The 16,899-nt window shown below is 35.2% G+C and overlaps 1 long non-coding RNA gene across 1 annotated transcript; it reads right to left on the bottom strand.

The window, feature by feature from the left end:
* Positions 1-6,658: 6,658 nt before the first annotated feature.
* On the bottom strand, positions 6,659-14,954 carry LOC139725752 (uncharacterized). Its single transcript, XR_011710568.1, has 3 exons — positions 14,811-14,954; positions 13,075-13,106; positions 6,659-6,949 (listed from the first exon to the last, which is right to left on the bottom strand). It is a non-coding gene; the product is annotated as an uncharacterized lncRNA (long non-coding RNA).
* Positions 14,955-16,899: the final 1,945 nt, after the last annotated feature.

Raw genomic sequence — 16,899 nt, forward strand, 5'->3', positions numbered from 1 at the left:
CAACGAGCGATTTCTTTGAGTATTTGAACAAAAAAAAAAAGAAAAGAAAGAAACACAGATTGAGATTTCTCCTCGGAGTCCCGTCCGAAATTCCGAAAAACTTATGCAGCCATGGACATGAACAGCCATCAGATCGAGAACAAACCACTGCACGCCTCAACTTGTTTCTATTAAAGTCTTGGCTTTCATTTTGTGAATACACAACTGGATTTGATCATGGTCCATAAGTCCGCGCGGAATTCAAGAACTGAAGCACTGTTATACGCAAGTGGTTAATGCGTTTTATCTCTTATTTCTGGAACAATATTGGTAATACGATATGAGGAAACTGAAAAGCCAATTAGAATAACAAGTACCCGAGCTGCCATGTTAATGTGTTTATGTTCGTTTCTAGAGTCTCCTGCTCATGCACGAACTTAAACCAAAATCGAGAACTAACTTGTGATTCTTAGCAACATTCTCGGGAAATACACTGTCATGTGTGCCGCATAAAGGCGGTTGTTATAGGCCTATAGCTATAGATAATGAAAAGGAGCAATTCCCACGGCATATAGTTTGACTGAGTTTGATGTAATCTATACATCATAATACTTATAGAGACCATATAGTCGGGTTGGAACAAGATTTGGGAGAGGAAACCTATAAGAAGATATCAAACTTCGGGAGCTTTGGCATACATGTGGGGGACCTCAAGGAGGGCACGATGTCCATCGATATTCTTCCATCACACTGGCAATAATTCATGAAAAGTTTATCAACAATATGAACATGCTTTTTCAAAAAGAAAATCAAAATGTAGAAAATTACCATGAATTTTATTGGTCCTTGAAAGTACATTCACATTCGGCCCCATATAGGCTATATACATAATATATATTTATATTTATGTACACTGTATATATATATATATATATATATACATATATATATATACATATATATATATGTATATATATATGTATATGTATATATATATGTATATGTATACATATATATATGTACACGCACACACACACCACCACACACACACACACACACACATATATATATATATATATATATATATATATATATATATTGCATTCTAGCGTCGGTTTCAAATATTCCTGACGAGTTTCGTCAAAATTTTCTAAAAGGAGATGAAAATGTGAAAATTGAATTGAATAAACTAGAAAACAACCGTCATTAATATACCAACTCACATAACGCAGTATATAAAGCTCGATCCCTTTTGGTTCAAGAGAAGCTTTTTCGCGATTTTTAATGATTATGTGATTTGGAGGCCTTGGCACTCAGAAGGGAACAAGCATAAACTGTCAAGATCTATCTGGTTCTATAGAAGAAGATTTTAAAAGAATATATAATTTGTGCCCATTTAAACAACTTGAGATTCCATACCCTTAGAGATTCAATTGCAATAAGTTTGGTAAAAACACAACGGCAAGTATAACCATGATGCAACATACAACATATTGGTTGAGTGTTCATCAACTTTATTCTCACTGTTCCCTTGTTTCACTGTAAATTTTCTCTCGTTAGAATGGCGAAAGGATAGAAAAATCTACCGATGTCTACAGCAACATCCATTTTCTCCAAAGTCTTAATGTCTAGCGTAGCCTTTTCAGTGTTAACTCTGTCTTACCGGAGGGCCCTGTCGTTACATACAGCGTTACCAGGTACCGGTACCCAGATTTATATGTGTATAGGCCGCCACCTAGGTCAAGAGGGACATTGTGTGTAGGACATCTTGTCCCGTTGACGGAACGCTACTGTCAGGATTCGAACCCTAGACCTTCTGGTACAAATTCAATGTCAAATCAAATTCAGATAATGTGCTCCTACATGACAATAATGATTACATTCACTACATTATTTAGGCGAATTAGTGAAACTTGTGGCTCACAGGCTTTCATTTGTACACAAAATATTTTTCACTAATCCTTGTTTCTTATTTGATCAGTACACTTTCCCTGGGAATGTTCTGTTCAGAGAAATGTGTAGGCAAATATTACTCTCCTTGTTTCCCAGAAGAGCAAGGTCAAGTGCTATTTTGATGTCTTGATTTTGATGTACAACCATGCGTCTTGCCCACTTGAGGCAATTCTGAATGCATATTGTATGACGTGAAATGCTTGAATGAAATACATATAAAATCAAAAGCAATATGTACTGGGGAGTGAAAAATGTGTGATAAAATGACACTCTTTATAAAAAAAGAAGAAAAACAATAATGAATAAACTCAGATGGGTAAAGCCTTAAAATATGTATTGATGTGGAAACAAAGGTAGATCTGTAACTAAATTTTAGTTTTCTTGTAACATCTAAAGAGTTACTTGTCAAACGAAGGATTGAAGGTAAATTTTGATAATTGTAAGACATTGGACCGACAGATACCACTTGATTCCCTCAGTACCGTCTCCACCGTTTTGTTTGTTTGTTTGTTTGTTTGTTGTTGTTGTTGTTGTTGGGGGGGGGGTGGGGGGGGGGGTAGGAACAAAAATGGGCATTTTGCCATGAATGTGAAAATGAGCTCTCATCATAAACAATAATCATCACAGTTCCAAAGCTCAATGTTGATGTGAACTCACCTTCCTAAAAGTGCTGGTAAGACAATATTAGGACTTACAATATGTGTTACATCCAAGATGTCTCATACCACTCATTCGTAAGTCTCATAGGCTTTTACTGATACATCCTATTTCATTTTTTCTTATTTTAATGCACTCTGTTTGTTCTACTGTACATGTATTTGTTTGTTGAAATATATTTTTCTTTTTCTTTTGTTTTACTCATACTGCTGGTTTGGCCTGTCCAGTTTTGTAAAACTGCTTTACAAAGGCGCCCCGCACTGAAAACGAACGTCATTCTACATGAACATACAAAATACAGTTATAGGTGACGTTGTAAGCTATACATACATCGAGAGTGGATTAATGATAGATAAGTACAAGCTTATAGATACATGGATATATCATACATAAGCACTGTTACAAATCAATGAAAACATTATATCATATGGCTTTGCATCGTTTTTAATCCATAAAGAAATTTACATGTTTGAAAATTTACAGGGAGTGCAGCACCCCTTTGTGGAGATCAAAAGTTTTACATCAGTAATCACTTTGATCTGCAAACCTTTGACACGTTTAAATGACACATATTCAGTGAGGAACCAAAAACACGCAAATTCAATGTAGTGTTCTAAGTCTATGTACATGTTTGGTCGCCATACGACAGCAACATGGTTTTGCAAAAAAAAAAAAAAAAATCCCATGAAATCTCAAATTCGCGAGACGGTCATGCGCATCGAGTAAACACTGGCACACTGAACCTCATTATGCCTAATTTGCATACGGCGTGACGACTGACTGTTCATTCTTCATGTTTTTGCTCAAAGATAGGACAATTTAAACAGGGTGCTACATAACTTTATTTTTATGCACTTGCCCGATTGGGCGAGCAGATTTTCAAATTGTTGCAAAACTATATGCCCGAACATGAATTTCATTGTTTTGAAATGAAATTGAAGCGTGTTACATCACTGTCCACTACACAATCACTATCTTTGGGCTTCTGTATTGTTGACTTCGTGGGTTTGAAAGGGGAAAAGTGAAAAAAATAAGTGGCTTTAAAACTTTTTGCTTGCCCAATTCGAACAAGCATTTTTTCTCATTCATTGTTCCAAAACACTTGCCCGACTTTGATTTTCACTTGCCCCGGGCAATCACGAAAGCGCTACGTAGCACCCTGCTGTAGATTTTATTTATTTGTCTGTATATGCTGGATTTGCAGATGTCTCTGTCGCTTCCAATGGTTTTCCCTCGTCTGTGTAATTACTGTAGACGTGTATCTCCGACTGTCTATCTGTCGCCTCCAATGGTTTTCCCTCGTCTGTGTAATTACTGTAGACGTGTATATCCGACTGTCTATCTGTCGCCTCCAATGGTTTTCCCTCGTCTGTATAATTACTGTAGACGTGTATCTCCGACTGTCTATCTGTCGCCTCCAATGGTTTTCCCTCGTCTGTGTAATTACTGTAGACGTGTATCTCCGACTGTCTATCTATCGACTCCAATGGTTTTCCCTCGTCTGTGTAATTACTGTAGACGTGTATCTCCGACTGTCTATCCGAGTCTTCCAATGTGGGTTTTCCAGGGAGGCCATCACTCACCTTATCGTTACGTCCGTCTTCCAGCGCGGGTTGGGGAGGTTTCTCTTGACCGGTATCCGGAAGCACAAAACCTCGATTAAGCCTATCGTACGGGCTGGTCGTGCCGGGATCCGGCTCGGACTCGTGTCGGCTTCGACTAACCGAAGCATCATCTTCAGGTTTGCATTGAAGAGCCTCCTGCACAGTTTCATACAGGTGATCGACAATCAGAGGAGGTGGAGTGCTGCTCGGGGATTGGTGTAAAGTTGCGACGACCACATTGCAGTTTCCACGTCTTTTCTCGTCATCCACGTGTACAGCGCCATCAATTTTCTCGCCATCCTTACCCACTGCTTCAGCTGCTTGCTTGGGACAGGAGTAAAGGGGATTTTCCACGCATTTTTCACTTTCCAGCGAGTTGTCATCCACTCTGCCTAAACATAGACAGGCAGAATGATAAGTTTTTTTGTTAAAATTTCATTTTTTCATGTTCCAAACAATTCCAAATTTTGATAATAGGAGAAAAGTCACAAAAAATAGTAAATTTGAGATGGAAATCAACAAACACAAGCAAATATGCTGAACCTACTCAAGAGCAAGAAGAGCAAGTAGAATACATAATCTATGTGTGATTATATTCAATATATATATGTATATATATTCATAAGTATAATATATATATATATATATATATATATATATATATATACTCACTCCTTGGTGTTATTTCGTGTATATAAATATTTTGCATTGTTGGAAATGAAATAAAATGAAATGATGAAAATTACCAAAGATGTGTTATGTTAACTTCTTCAAAACTGCTACGTATATTTATTAGAAATACATGTATATTGCCCATTTCAATTTCGATCATATTTCAGTCAAACAAAACAGTCAACTCAGCACTTAACTATCGACAAGGAAACTACATAATATTGATCCCCGCACTCCCTCATGTATATATCTACATGATACACGGTGGTCCAGCTGTGTAAGATTTCCTTCCTGGTGATATACTAATCTTCCTTCCTTTACGTCATTTGAGAATTTTATTACTAGCATGTCCATTAACAGATTTCAAGAAAATACTCTACTCTGTATTTTTAAAGAATACGTAAGAACTTATTTTTTGAAGATGTCGGGTGCAATCTAATCAGGAACGACTTGTTTTTTTTTCTTTAACGTAAACAAAGAACAAATGATATCCACCATTTTTTGTTATTCTGTCCTCCACTTCATTTGATCTCTCATTTTAACTATGAAATTCATGTGAATACATTATGTTACTTAGATTTTATCAATTCGTTAAAGTAAAATTCATCTCAGTGAGTATTTGTACACATATTCTTGTATTGAGGACAATGCTTGGTCACATGTTGATAGGGTTATTATATGCAACAACAACAAAAAAGAAGAAGAAGAAGAAGAAGAAGAGAAAAACGGGTTCCAATAGAAAATAATTTGCCCCAGCCACCAGTACTGATGGCAATCAAACAATGTCATAAACAGATCAAACGAAATTATTATTACCCATGCTAATATAATATCTCCTTAGAGGAGCTCCTAAGAAAGAAAGAAGCGTCACCACATAGGAACTCACATAACTAAACACTGTATAAATGATGGTAATTTGGTAAAATGATCCGGTATCTGATGTTTGTATCAACAAATCTTTTATGCTCGGCACTTTCCCATTACATGTCGCCTTTGTGTTCTCAGTCACTGAAAGTCACATTCATGTGAGTGTTGCAACAGGAAGGAGTACAGTTTCAAATATCCTCTTTGCACTTTCAATGTTAGTGTTACAAACTCCGACTCTGCATTTTCACAGAAACCAAAATAAAGCTTATATATATATATATATATATATATATATATAGAGAGAGAGAGAGAGAGAGAGAGAGAGAGCGAGAGAGAGAGCGAGAGAGATATGGATATATAGATAGAAAGATGGTTGTATATACTTTTTTTGAACAGCAGAAATTGTGAACAGAAACAGCGTGATTGTGATAGACCGCGATTACACAACATTTTTTTCATGTAGTTTATATGTAATTCGAACAGTATCAACTTAATTAATCAGTTGATATAGAAAGTTGTTAGAAAAGATTAAGCTTGCAATATTATACTGCATGGTTACTCCTAAAAGTAGTGTTCGGTTGTAAAATGAGAGTAGCCGTATAGCAAATCTCAATTCATGGGATTGGGATCAATATCAAGTTTGCATGAGGACACAATCATATATATATATATATATATATATATATATATATATACAGTTAACACGCGTACATTCATGATTATATCCATTGCAGAAAACATGAAAACAGGCAACATACTAATGTCCAATAACACTGCACACACACATACAGGAGGACAAAGGAGGAACAAGGGACAAAATGTCTGCTGCTCAATAGTAACCAAAGCGCTGTGAGCTTCTGTCAGGGCATTTGACAAGGACCTCCGGAACATTTGTAGTGTATGTATGTGTGTGTGTGTATGTGGGGGTTTTGAGCCTATAGGGGTTGCCGAGGGTCAGTGTTACCCCTCTAGTCCTATTCATGAATTTTTGCCCTCTGCAATTACTGTTTGTAGCTCAATTATGATAGCTATGTTCATAACTGCACGAATCTTTTTTTTTTGGGGGGGGGTGGAGGGGAAATGAGTTTCAATAAAACAAAACATTTATATAAATAGAAAGGGCAGAAACAGGATATACACACCATGGTCACCCTGTGGTATGGATGGGAGACTTCTGCACAAATCCTTGACATCCGTGTAACGTGCAGTGGTAACACCTGTGACAGGTACAGCAATGTATAGATGAAGACCATAAGACACTTCCGATACACATACAATAATATTCACTACGCGATGGTACCTATACCACCGCGCAGTGTCTCTGCATGCTTGTCCCTCACGAACATCAAAAATACAGCACTGTAAACAAAATTAACTCATAGCAGGAACAATGATTAAGCGGTTCAAGCATAACATTGATTTAACACTGGTCAGTTGCTGGTCAGACCACCAAATTCCGGAAGGTTAGTGGAAAGAAAATTCCACAGGGACTATACTGTATAATAATGGTGCTACTTTCTTCAATGGTTTCATATAGATAGCGGATAAAACTCTGTGTGCTAAAAGGGAAAAAAGGAGAGACCCGGGGTGTCGCGCTCACCTGTGTATCGCAATTTCACCCTATACCTTCTTGAAGACTGTTACCTTAGAACATTGCAAACTTGAGGGCAGGAGCAGCTTTTGAGGGCTTCCATGGGGGTATGGTGTTCATGTAAAATATTCTATCATACTGGTAATAACCTTGAAAATATATTCACTAATAGGAATCTACATAAAAGCATTGCTTGTAGAGTGTAGATTTCCCGGAGCTGATATAAGATTGATTGCACTATACAAATATATATATATATATATATATATATATATATATATATATATAATGAAGAAATAAACTGTTAATGTATTTTTGCCAATAAAGAATGAGTTTATTCGACTCAAATTTTCAGCGAGTCGAATAAACTCATTCTTTATTGGCAAAATAGATGCATTACCAGTTTATTTCTTCATTTCTTCGTGGAGCCAATATCGTTTATGTAACGTGTAGATGTTTATTCCTCATTCAGTGTCTTTCTCTGTTGAATATACGTAGTATGTCTTTTTTTTTAGTGTGTATAATTTTATCATCGTAGTTTTTGATTGTATATAATTTTCAGCTGAAATATTTCTCTGAATGTTTGTATTTTCTTCTTATGTAACTATACTGTTTGTTTATATTTCTCATGTGAGGGACCCCTGTGTAAAACAGCGCTGTTGTTTGTTTGATAGATACTTTATTTTCTGCAAATCAATATACATATATTACATAATCATGAAGATGCAGGAAATATACAAAGTAAATTCAACGCAGAGTCGTTTGACTTGCATAAACCACGATACATATAAGTACATAATCATGAACATGTAGAAAATATATAAAATAAATTTAACACAGTCTTTAGACTTCCATAAACAACGATATGAAAGAAATATAATATACAATATGCATGTCTATGCAGCAGTGATAAGAATAACATTTATAGTTAAGAAACGATTATGCAGAGGGCCGCCATTATAAGCATTGCTTGAAAAGATGGCCGGCCCGAGGAAAAGATAAGGACGTACTAGATTCGTAACAATATAAATTCTGCTGCGAAGGTAGCAGGGGAAAATAAACTCTAGTGTGTGATGGTGGTGGTGGTGAATGTGTGTGCAGGTGCTTGAAGGTGCACAATGGCAGATAGGCTGGAATTTAGAATAATAACATTGGTTTACTGAAAGAGGGGACGATATGCGTTGTTCCTATCGGGAGACCAACATTAGTTGTATAATTTGTTTGTTTTTAGTTCGTATTTGAAGTATACTGTAATAAAATATACTTCTTTAAGTTTGCTTTAAATGAAAACAAGGAGGCACACTGTTTCAACTCCTCAGGAAGAGTGTTCCATGTATCCGGACCTTGATGTCTAATCGACTTTTGAGCAAGTAAAAGCTTCGGATTACTTAAATGAAAATCATGGGAACGACGGGTAGGGTATAAGTGAATATGGTCATTGGTTACTAGGGTATTATGAAAAAATGGTAATAAATTTCGAGTGTGTTTATACATAAATATTGCAGTTAGGTATAGATGTATATCATGGGCCTTCAAAGTTTTTAGGCGATAAAATATGGGATCAGTGTGAGCCAAAAAATTTGAATGTGTGCATATACGAAGAGCCTTTTTCTGGAGAAGAAAAATTGTGTTCAATTTTGTTTTGCTACTGTTGCTCCATACAATATTACAGTACATTACATATGGTAAAAATAAAGTGTTATATAACATAACTAAAGTTTGATCATTAATTAAATATTTTATTCTTCTTAAAACACCAGTTGCTTTAGATATTGCTGTTGTAATATTCTGATCATGAGTATTCCAAGTTAAATTGCTATCTAGGGTCACTCCTAGGAACTTGGTTGAATGTTTCTCAGCAATGTTTATATCATCAATAAAAATACTTTGAGGAAGGGTGGGTTGGGATTGCAACGTATGAAAGTGTATAAAACATGTCTTATCAATATTCAATGAAAGCTTATTACTTCTAAACCATTTCGAGATGTTGCTTAATTCCGTATTTAATGTATCAACCAGTGTTACAATGTCCTTGTGGGAATAAAAAACATTGGTGTCGTCTGCAACTAAGATGAAATTTAAACGAGGAGAGGAGTTGATAATATCATTAATATAAATCAAAAAGAGTAGGGGCCCGAGGATAGATCCCTGAGGGACACCGCATGACACGTTAGAATATGTTGAGTGAGTGGATTTAAATGCAACATATTGTTTTCGATGACTTAGATAACTTCTGAACCACGACAGAGTAATCCCTCTCACACCATAATTATGTAATTTTTCAAGTAAAATGTCATGATCAATAGTGTCAAACGATTTACTAAGATCAATAAAAACTCCAATTATGTGCTCCTTTTTAGTAAGCGCATCAATAATATTATCAACAGATTTAATTATAGCATAATCGGTAGAAAATCCTTTCCTAAAACCAAACTGGTTCGCATTTAATATTTCATTTTCAATCATGATCGAGTGGAGACGCTTGTAAACTACTTTTTCTAAAATTTTCGATATTGCAGGTAACAATGAAATGGGTCTATAATTTTCACCATTAAGGGATCTTCTCTTTTATAAATGGGGATATATTTGGCCGTTTTGAAGGAGTCTGGATACTTTCCGTTGAGTAGGGATAGATTGAATATATGGGTGAGAGGGGCTGCTAGGGGGTAAATTATTTTTTTCAACAAATTCACACTTAAGTTATCAGGCCCACAGGATTTACTACATTTCAAAAATCGAACAGTATCAATAATTTCCGATTCATTAATTGGAGTAAAAAACAAAGAATTTTGATTACTTTCAGATAAATAATCTTTATAATTCTTTTCATCATTTATGGGAATAGATGCTGCCAAAGAAGGACCAACATTGACAAAAAAATTGTTAAAAATATTTGCAATTTGATCAGGATTGGTAATAACATTATCGTTATGAGTAATGCTGTCAGGACATTCCGTAGGTTTCTTTTTCAGTATTTCATTAATGGTCCGCCAAAGAGCACCTTTATCATCCTTATTAGATTCGAGTTTATTCGAAATATATGATTTACGTGAAACTCGAATCAAAATAGTTAGTTTATTTCTATATATTTTGTACCTTTTCACGTTTTCAGGAGTAGGTTTTCTCTGAGATATTTTATAAAGACGGTTTCGAGTGAGAATAGAACATATAAGACCTTGAGTAATCCAGGGTTGCCGATCTTTTTTCGTTCCATTTCTTTTGGGAGTTAAAGGAATGTGTTTATCACAATAATCTAATAATTTTTGTAAGAAAATTTCATAAGAAGAATTAACATCTTGGAGTTCAAAGACGTCATTCCATTGTTCTTCAAATAAATCTTGATTCAAAGAATCAATATTATGTGGCGTTACATTTCTATGCATTTTCAAATATTGTTTGGGTTGGTAGCGTATTGGGGTTGTTACAGATTTATCATTAATCATAAAAATTGGTAGGTGGTCGGAAATATCTGAATAAATAATGCCGTTCGTACAGGTTTCCGTTATGACGTTAGACATTATGTTATCTATTAATGTTTTGCTATGGGTGGTGTTATTTATTCTGGTGGGCTTATTGATGTGGGGATGCAGTGAATTGGAAAATAATATGTCATGGAAATGGGTGGGTTGTAATAAATCTATATTGTAATCTCCCATCAAGAAAATGGATTTTCTCTCTCCAAAGATTTCATTGACACAATGGTCGAAGTTATCAAAAAAAAAAAAGGTTGAATGTCATTTTGTGGAGGACGGTAAATGGTACCAACTATAATATTTTTTTCATTATCATTTAAGATTTCAATAAATAAACTTTCTGCTTCCTGAATACACAAATCAGTTCGAATTTTGAATTCAATTTGATTATTGACGTATACATGGCAACCCCACCTCCTTTGCCATGCTTTCTATCATTACGAATAAAATTGTAATTTTCAATGCCAAATAGTCCGGGGAATTGGTGTGCAACCATGTCTCGGTAAAACTGAAATTAGCACAAATCTGATTTGCGTTATTGAAAGGAAATTGACTGTTAAATTCGTTGATAGTGAAGTACTGGCTTGTGTGGTTCACTAGCTGTTGGTCATCTATTCCAAAATCAGAATCCATTTACAATGAGTGACAGTACGTGATAGCTGCATATCATGCTCGGTGCAACGTGAAGTGCAGTGCACATCGTATGCACGGGGTGTTACGATGAGGTGCATCGGTGCGTGGTGTGCTGTAACAAACTTTAAAGAAGTGATTGAATCGAAATACTTAGAGCCAGAGTCAACATAATTACGTTACTACTAGTAGTCATTTAACAAAAACAAACAAACAGGGGAACTTAGCTATAAATCTGCGTATAAATGCACATTTAACTATTATTGACCTTATTGAGTCCTCAATGTACCATACAAACTCTACCGAAACTCCTGCACTGGATTTACTATCATAAGAATAGAACATAATAAAATCTGGTTCACCTGTAACATACAAATGAAGAGGTATTTAGCATTCAGCGACAACAACTAAGAATTAGCTTCTCTCGGAGCTCTTTGATTAGGGGTGTGAAACGTTGAAATGCGGTTATTTCAGATCATCCTCTATAATAATTGCTTTCGCAATTACACCGCATGCATACCAACCATTGACATTTTCTAAAGTTTCCGCTCTCAATGTTGCTATAGCATTGCTGAGTGGGGTCATCCCTCCGTGGAAGGTCTATTTCATTTAATATATCTTTGTTTGTATATCTTTTTAGTAACGGAAAAATAAATAAAATACAATACGATACAATACTTCCATGGGCATTGTGCCCCAAGGGACCTAGAGGTTGGGAATAGTGCCTATTTGTACAAATGTATATGTGATAATGTGATAATGTGATAATACCTGCCTAGTTTAGTGAAAATTTGACCATGTGTTTTTAAGAAGAAGCAGAAGAAGAAGAAGAAGAAAATGCACAATTTAGGCCCCCAATTTGGACCCCACGGGCACGGGGTGGGGGGGGGGGGGGGCTTCCGGAGCTGCCATGAACAAACTTGAAACCAATGTACCTACCCATAGCAGTTACTTAGCTCTTTCACTTCTGGTTCTAGAAGATGATTTTTATAGATTCCTTAATTTGGGGGTGTTAGGGCCTCCTTTGGGCGGGGGGGGGGGGGGGGGGGGCATGGCGCTTACATATTGAGATCTTCTTCCCCTCGAGATGCTACCTGCCACGAACGACTCACGACCTACGACGGACGCGGGACGATGAATGATCGCAATAGCTCATTTGATCCTTTGGCTCAAGAAACAAATTAAGCTAAAAAAAAAAAGAGTAGGACATTATTTCAGCAATTTAGGTGATCAGGTATTGCAAAACGCAGGTATAATATTTCTTTATTGACTTATGCAAAATATTTTTCTTATATTTAGTTTACTTCTTGATATCCTGGTTTCATTAATTTGACCGTTTTCCATCAAATTCAAATCCACGTGTCGATTCCCACTTCCTTTGAATACTGCAAGATATTGACAGTGGACTGAATGAAGGAAAAATATTATTATCATTGTTACTATCATTATTACTATCATCATCATAATTATCATTATATTAAAAAGAACATCTTAAGACAATTCAGGTGTCAAATGGGCACTACTCGTTGAGATTCTCAAAACCGAGTTGCCGGTATGCGTAAAAATATATTTCTTTTTTACGTTCAACCATGGAAAACAATAAATTCTGGATATGGACGTTAAAGTTTAACAGATTCATATGTTTTACCTTCGCTAGAATCCCTACTGGCGTTGTCACGCCTGTGAAACAGAAGAAAAATGAAGACATTTGAATTAATATCTGTAATATGATTATTCCACTTCATGGAAATGGAAAGGTGTTTTTCTATTTTTCTTTCGCGGTGAAATTTCATTCATCGATGCTTGCAAAGTAAAGCGTAGAAATATGAAAATAGAATATTGTCAATAAGACGTTCACGATGCAATGAACGAACAATGTTTTTTAACAACAGGCATATGGTATGTAAAGGCATGATACTGCAGTACACAGGGACTAGATATTAAAGTGACTTTGTAGTTGAATGCATATCACTGAATATTGTTACTGAATATTGAAAAGACATAGTATATGTTTTCAGTAATTCCTTATATAGATTACCAGGTAATGTTATATTTGACACTACTCCCATAGAAGAGGTTTCGTCTATTAAACTTTTAGGTGTTTGTGTTGATAATAAGTTATCATGGAAGTGTCATATAAATAACATTTGTAATGCAATCGCGCGTAACATAAGTATATAATGAATATATTGAAATATTACCTTCCTTATTCTGCTTTGATGACTCTTTATTTAAGTTTGGTATTTTGGTATTTGAATTACTTGGGGGAATACATATCCAACATTATTTGAAGAAAATTGTGAGCTATGGGGTCAAAGGGCAAAGGTCAACAGAAATGCTCGAAATCCTGAATATTTGCTCTCTAAAACAATTTAACCCATCCAAATGAAACCTGGTTCATGGAGTGTAAACACTATACGCACTAGTGCTTTTGCCAAACTTTCATATAGTGTTCAAATATGATGTCTTAATTTTTGCCAATCATGTGAAATTGTAATCTCACATTGTCAAGATGTAGCCTCCTATCTTGACTACACACCTATGGGAAGAACAATGCGATATGTCGGAGGCATACCAGTCGCCATAGCGACATTTCTAGACCAATTTTCAACAGTTCAATGTGTAATATCCTACCGCTTTAAATTACAACACCGTATTGTTGTCACTGAAAGCAGTCCATTTCATCTCGAAATACAAATCGTATTCTTTTACAGGATAAACGATCCTTATTTGATGTTTCGATTAACGAACCTTCCGGGAGAACAAACCTTTGGAATAACGAACTGAAACCCTTGCCAATGAGTCAGGATGTGATATCACGTAAATCTGAAGCTAAGTGCAATATTCAACATTTTACCAGTATTCTTACAAACTTGCCCCTCATTTGAGAGATTTGGAAAATTATGCCGTCAGTTAAGTTATACGTTTTAAATAATACTTATTATGATACAATGGTTTTATTGATTGGTTTAACTTTTTTAAACAGTTTATACAATTGTTTTGTTTTTAATTACTATTCTTTTTTATTCCATTAACCCCTTTTATGGTATTTTAAACTCAGTTTTTATTTTTGGTGTGTCATAACAGTAATATATATATATATATATATATATATATATATATATATATTTCTTAATAATACACTTCGCTTGCGCGGAATTTAGTATACATCTTATGCCAGTCTCCATGATCTAGTATCTTAATAAGCGTGTTTTGTTTTGTGTTTATGTGTTATACTTGTATGTGACTTTTTTAAATGAAGTTTATTGTAATCCAGTGTTTTATCATGTAGGCCTATATGTACACATGGCTCCCCTGGAAAGCAGTTGAGAAGCTGAGGGGACTACCCTGTTTAAATATAACGGAATAAATAAATAATCCTACCTTCTTTTCTTGACCTTAATCTTTCTCAGGACTTGATGCGGACGAATGACAATGATGAGCACGATCAGGAGGATACTGACTGTAAGGGTTCCGTATAAAAAGGGTGTATGAGGATCTTTGCCGTCCCTACCCGTTGTCCCGTTCGATGACCTTGTCGCTGCTATTCCCACCGTAAAGTGACAGAGATGATAACAGGATCAATTAAAAAAATAAGAAGAGATAATCTTCCCTACGATGTTTCCTGTAGATATCCTATGTATAATTTGTATATGTGATACACTGCAGTGACATAATACACAGGGAACGTTTAAAAGTCGTTCCCTTGAAATCTTGCCTTCAACCATTCTGGTAGCCACGTAAAATATTTTCAAATTTAACCATTCTCATTCTTGTCAGATTGCAGTCAATGTCTCCTTTATTTTGCATTATCTTTTTAATTGAAGTCCAATAAGACATGTGATTTAATCTCTACTGTTAGGTTGCGAGTGTCAACATATATAGCCCAGATCATCAAAGAGACTGAAAGGTGAATAAAAAGATTGAGAACTCTCTACTGAATTGACATCTAATTGAAAAGTGGAAACTGACATTTCCCATTTCTTTCATATTTACGCATATACAGTAGTAAATCCGCGACTTTTGCCGTAAACATTTTCAAAAGAAGTTAGTTTAATTCTTAGGCCTATACCTTGTCCTCCCTTCTTGATCCAGTCGGCCATCCTCTTCTTCTTCTTGACATCGTGCAGCCGAACGAAAAGTATAATGACGACCACAATTAGGACAAGGATTATAAGAGGGAGTACGTAGTGTCTGTAGTAGTGTCGTCTCTTTCCTTGACCCCTTTCCCCCGAATCGCGGGACGATATGACTGATTCCCGCCCTAAAATGACAAAGATGATGACATGATAAATTAAAACACAAACCAACTCTATACGGTGTTTTATCTCTGATATCAATTTGCAAAAATGATGGTGATATAAGGAGGGAAAGTGAACCCATCGTTCTTATGAAATCCTCCACAACAAACAATTGGGTGGCAACTTAAAATGATTCCAAATACCACTTTATTATAAACCTCACGATATTATATCCGACTGCAATAGTTTTTTCTTTGTATATGTTATGTATATATATATATATATATATATATATATATTATATACATACTATTATATATATATATATATATATATATATATATATTATATACATACTATTATATATATATATATATATATATATATATATATATATGCAGGGCTCGACACTAACGGTGGCCCGCCTCGGACCACCAATTTCTTTTTAAAAGTATAGCAATAATTTTGTAACTTTTTGTGCCGGAAATGCAAACATGCATGCAGTGAGTGTGTGACTCATTAAAAAAAAAAGACAGGACTTTTAATGTTTTTTATTGTTGTTTTTTTCGGGCCACCAAAAATTTGAAATTGATGACTTTGGTGGCTCCATCGGGCCACCAAAAAAGAAGTTATTGTGGATATATGATATATGTATATATATATATACATATATATATATATTATAGATATATATATTTCTCATTTTGGTCAAGTTAGACGTGGATTGTGGTTTTTTTAACGGGAAGGGAGGGTGTTACATCATTTTTATGCTGTGTTGAGATATACCAAGGATCATCAAAGAGGTTGAATTTAAGGTGAAAGAGGACAGGATGCTCTCTCATATAGCATATGTCAGATATATAACAAATATCTAATGGAGTGGCCTTTTTTATCATTCTTTTCTTGTTTACACGAGATCAGTCCACGAGAATGAAAATCAAAGTCATTTTGTGCTATATACGTCGGTTGCTTCTTGTGATTGCTTGTCGTTATTCGGTGACATTTTTAACAATATACTGTACTGACTGTCAAAAAAGTGTTTTCATGTTCTCTGTTCGTACAGACTCTGGTCAGCTATATTTAGCTTGCATGTGTGTTGCATGTGCATTTTGTGTTCAATTGGTCAGTGAAACAGTGGAGGGTAATCGAATTTAAAGACGAAACAATTACTCCCTCCCCCCCAAAAAAAAAAAATGCTATATATATATATATATATATATATATATATATAT

Source organism: Diadema antillarum, unplaced genomic scaffold, assembly GCF_040938485.1.
Source record: "Diadema antillarum isolate AM-2024a unplaced genomic scaffold, OU_Dant_1.0 seq00000059_RagTag, whole genome shotgun sequence".
In the NCBI taxonomy this organism is placed as follows: Eukaryota; Metazoa; Echinodermata; class Echinoidea; order Diadematoida; family Diadematidae; genus Diadema; species Diadema antillarum.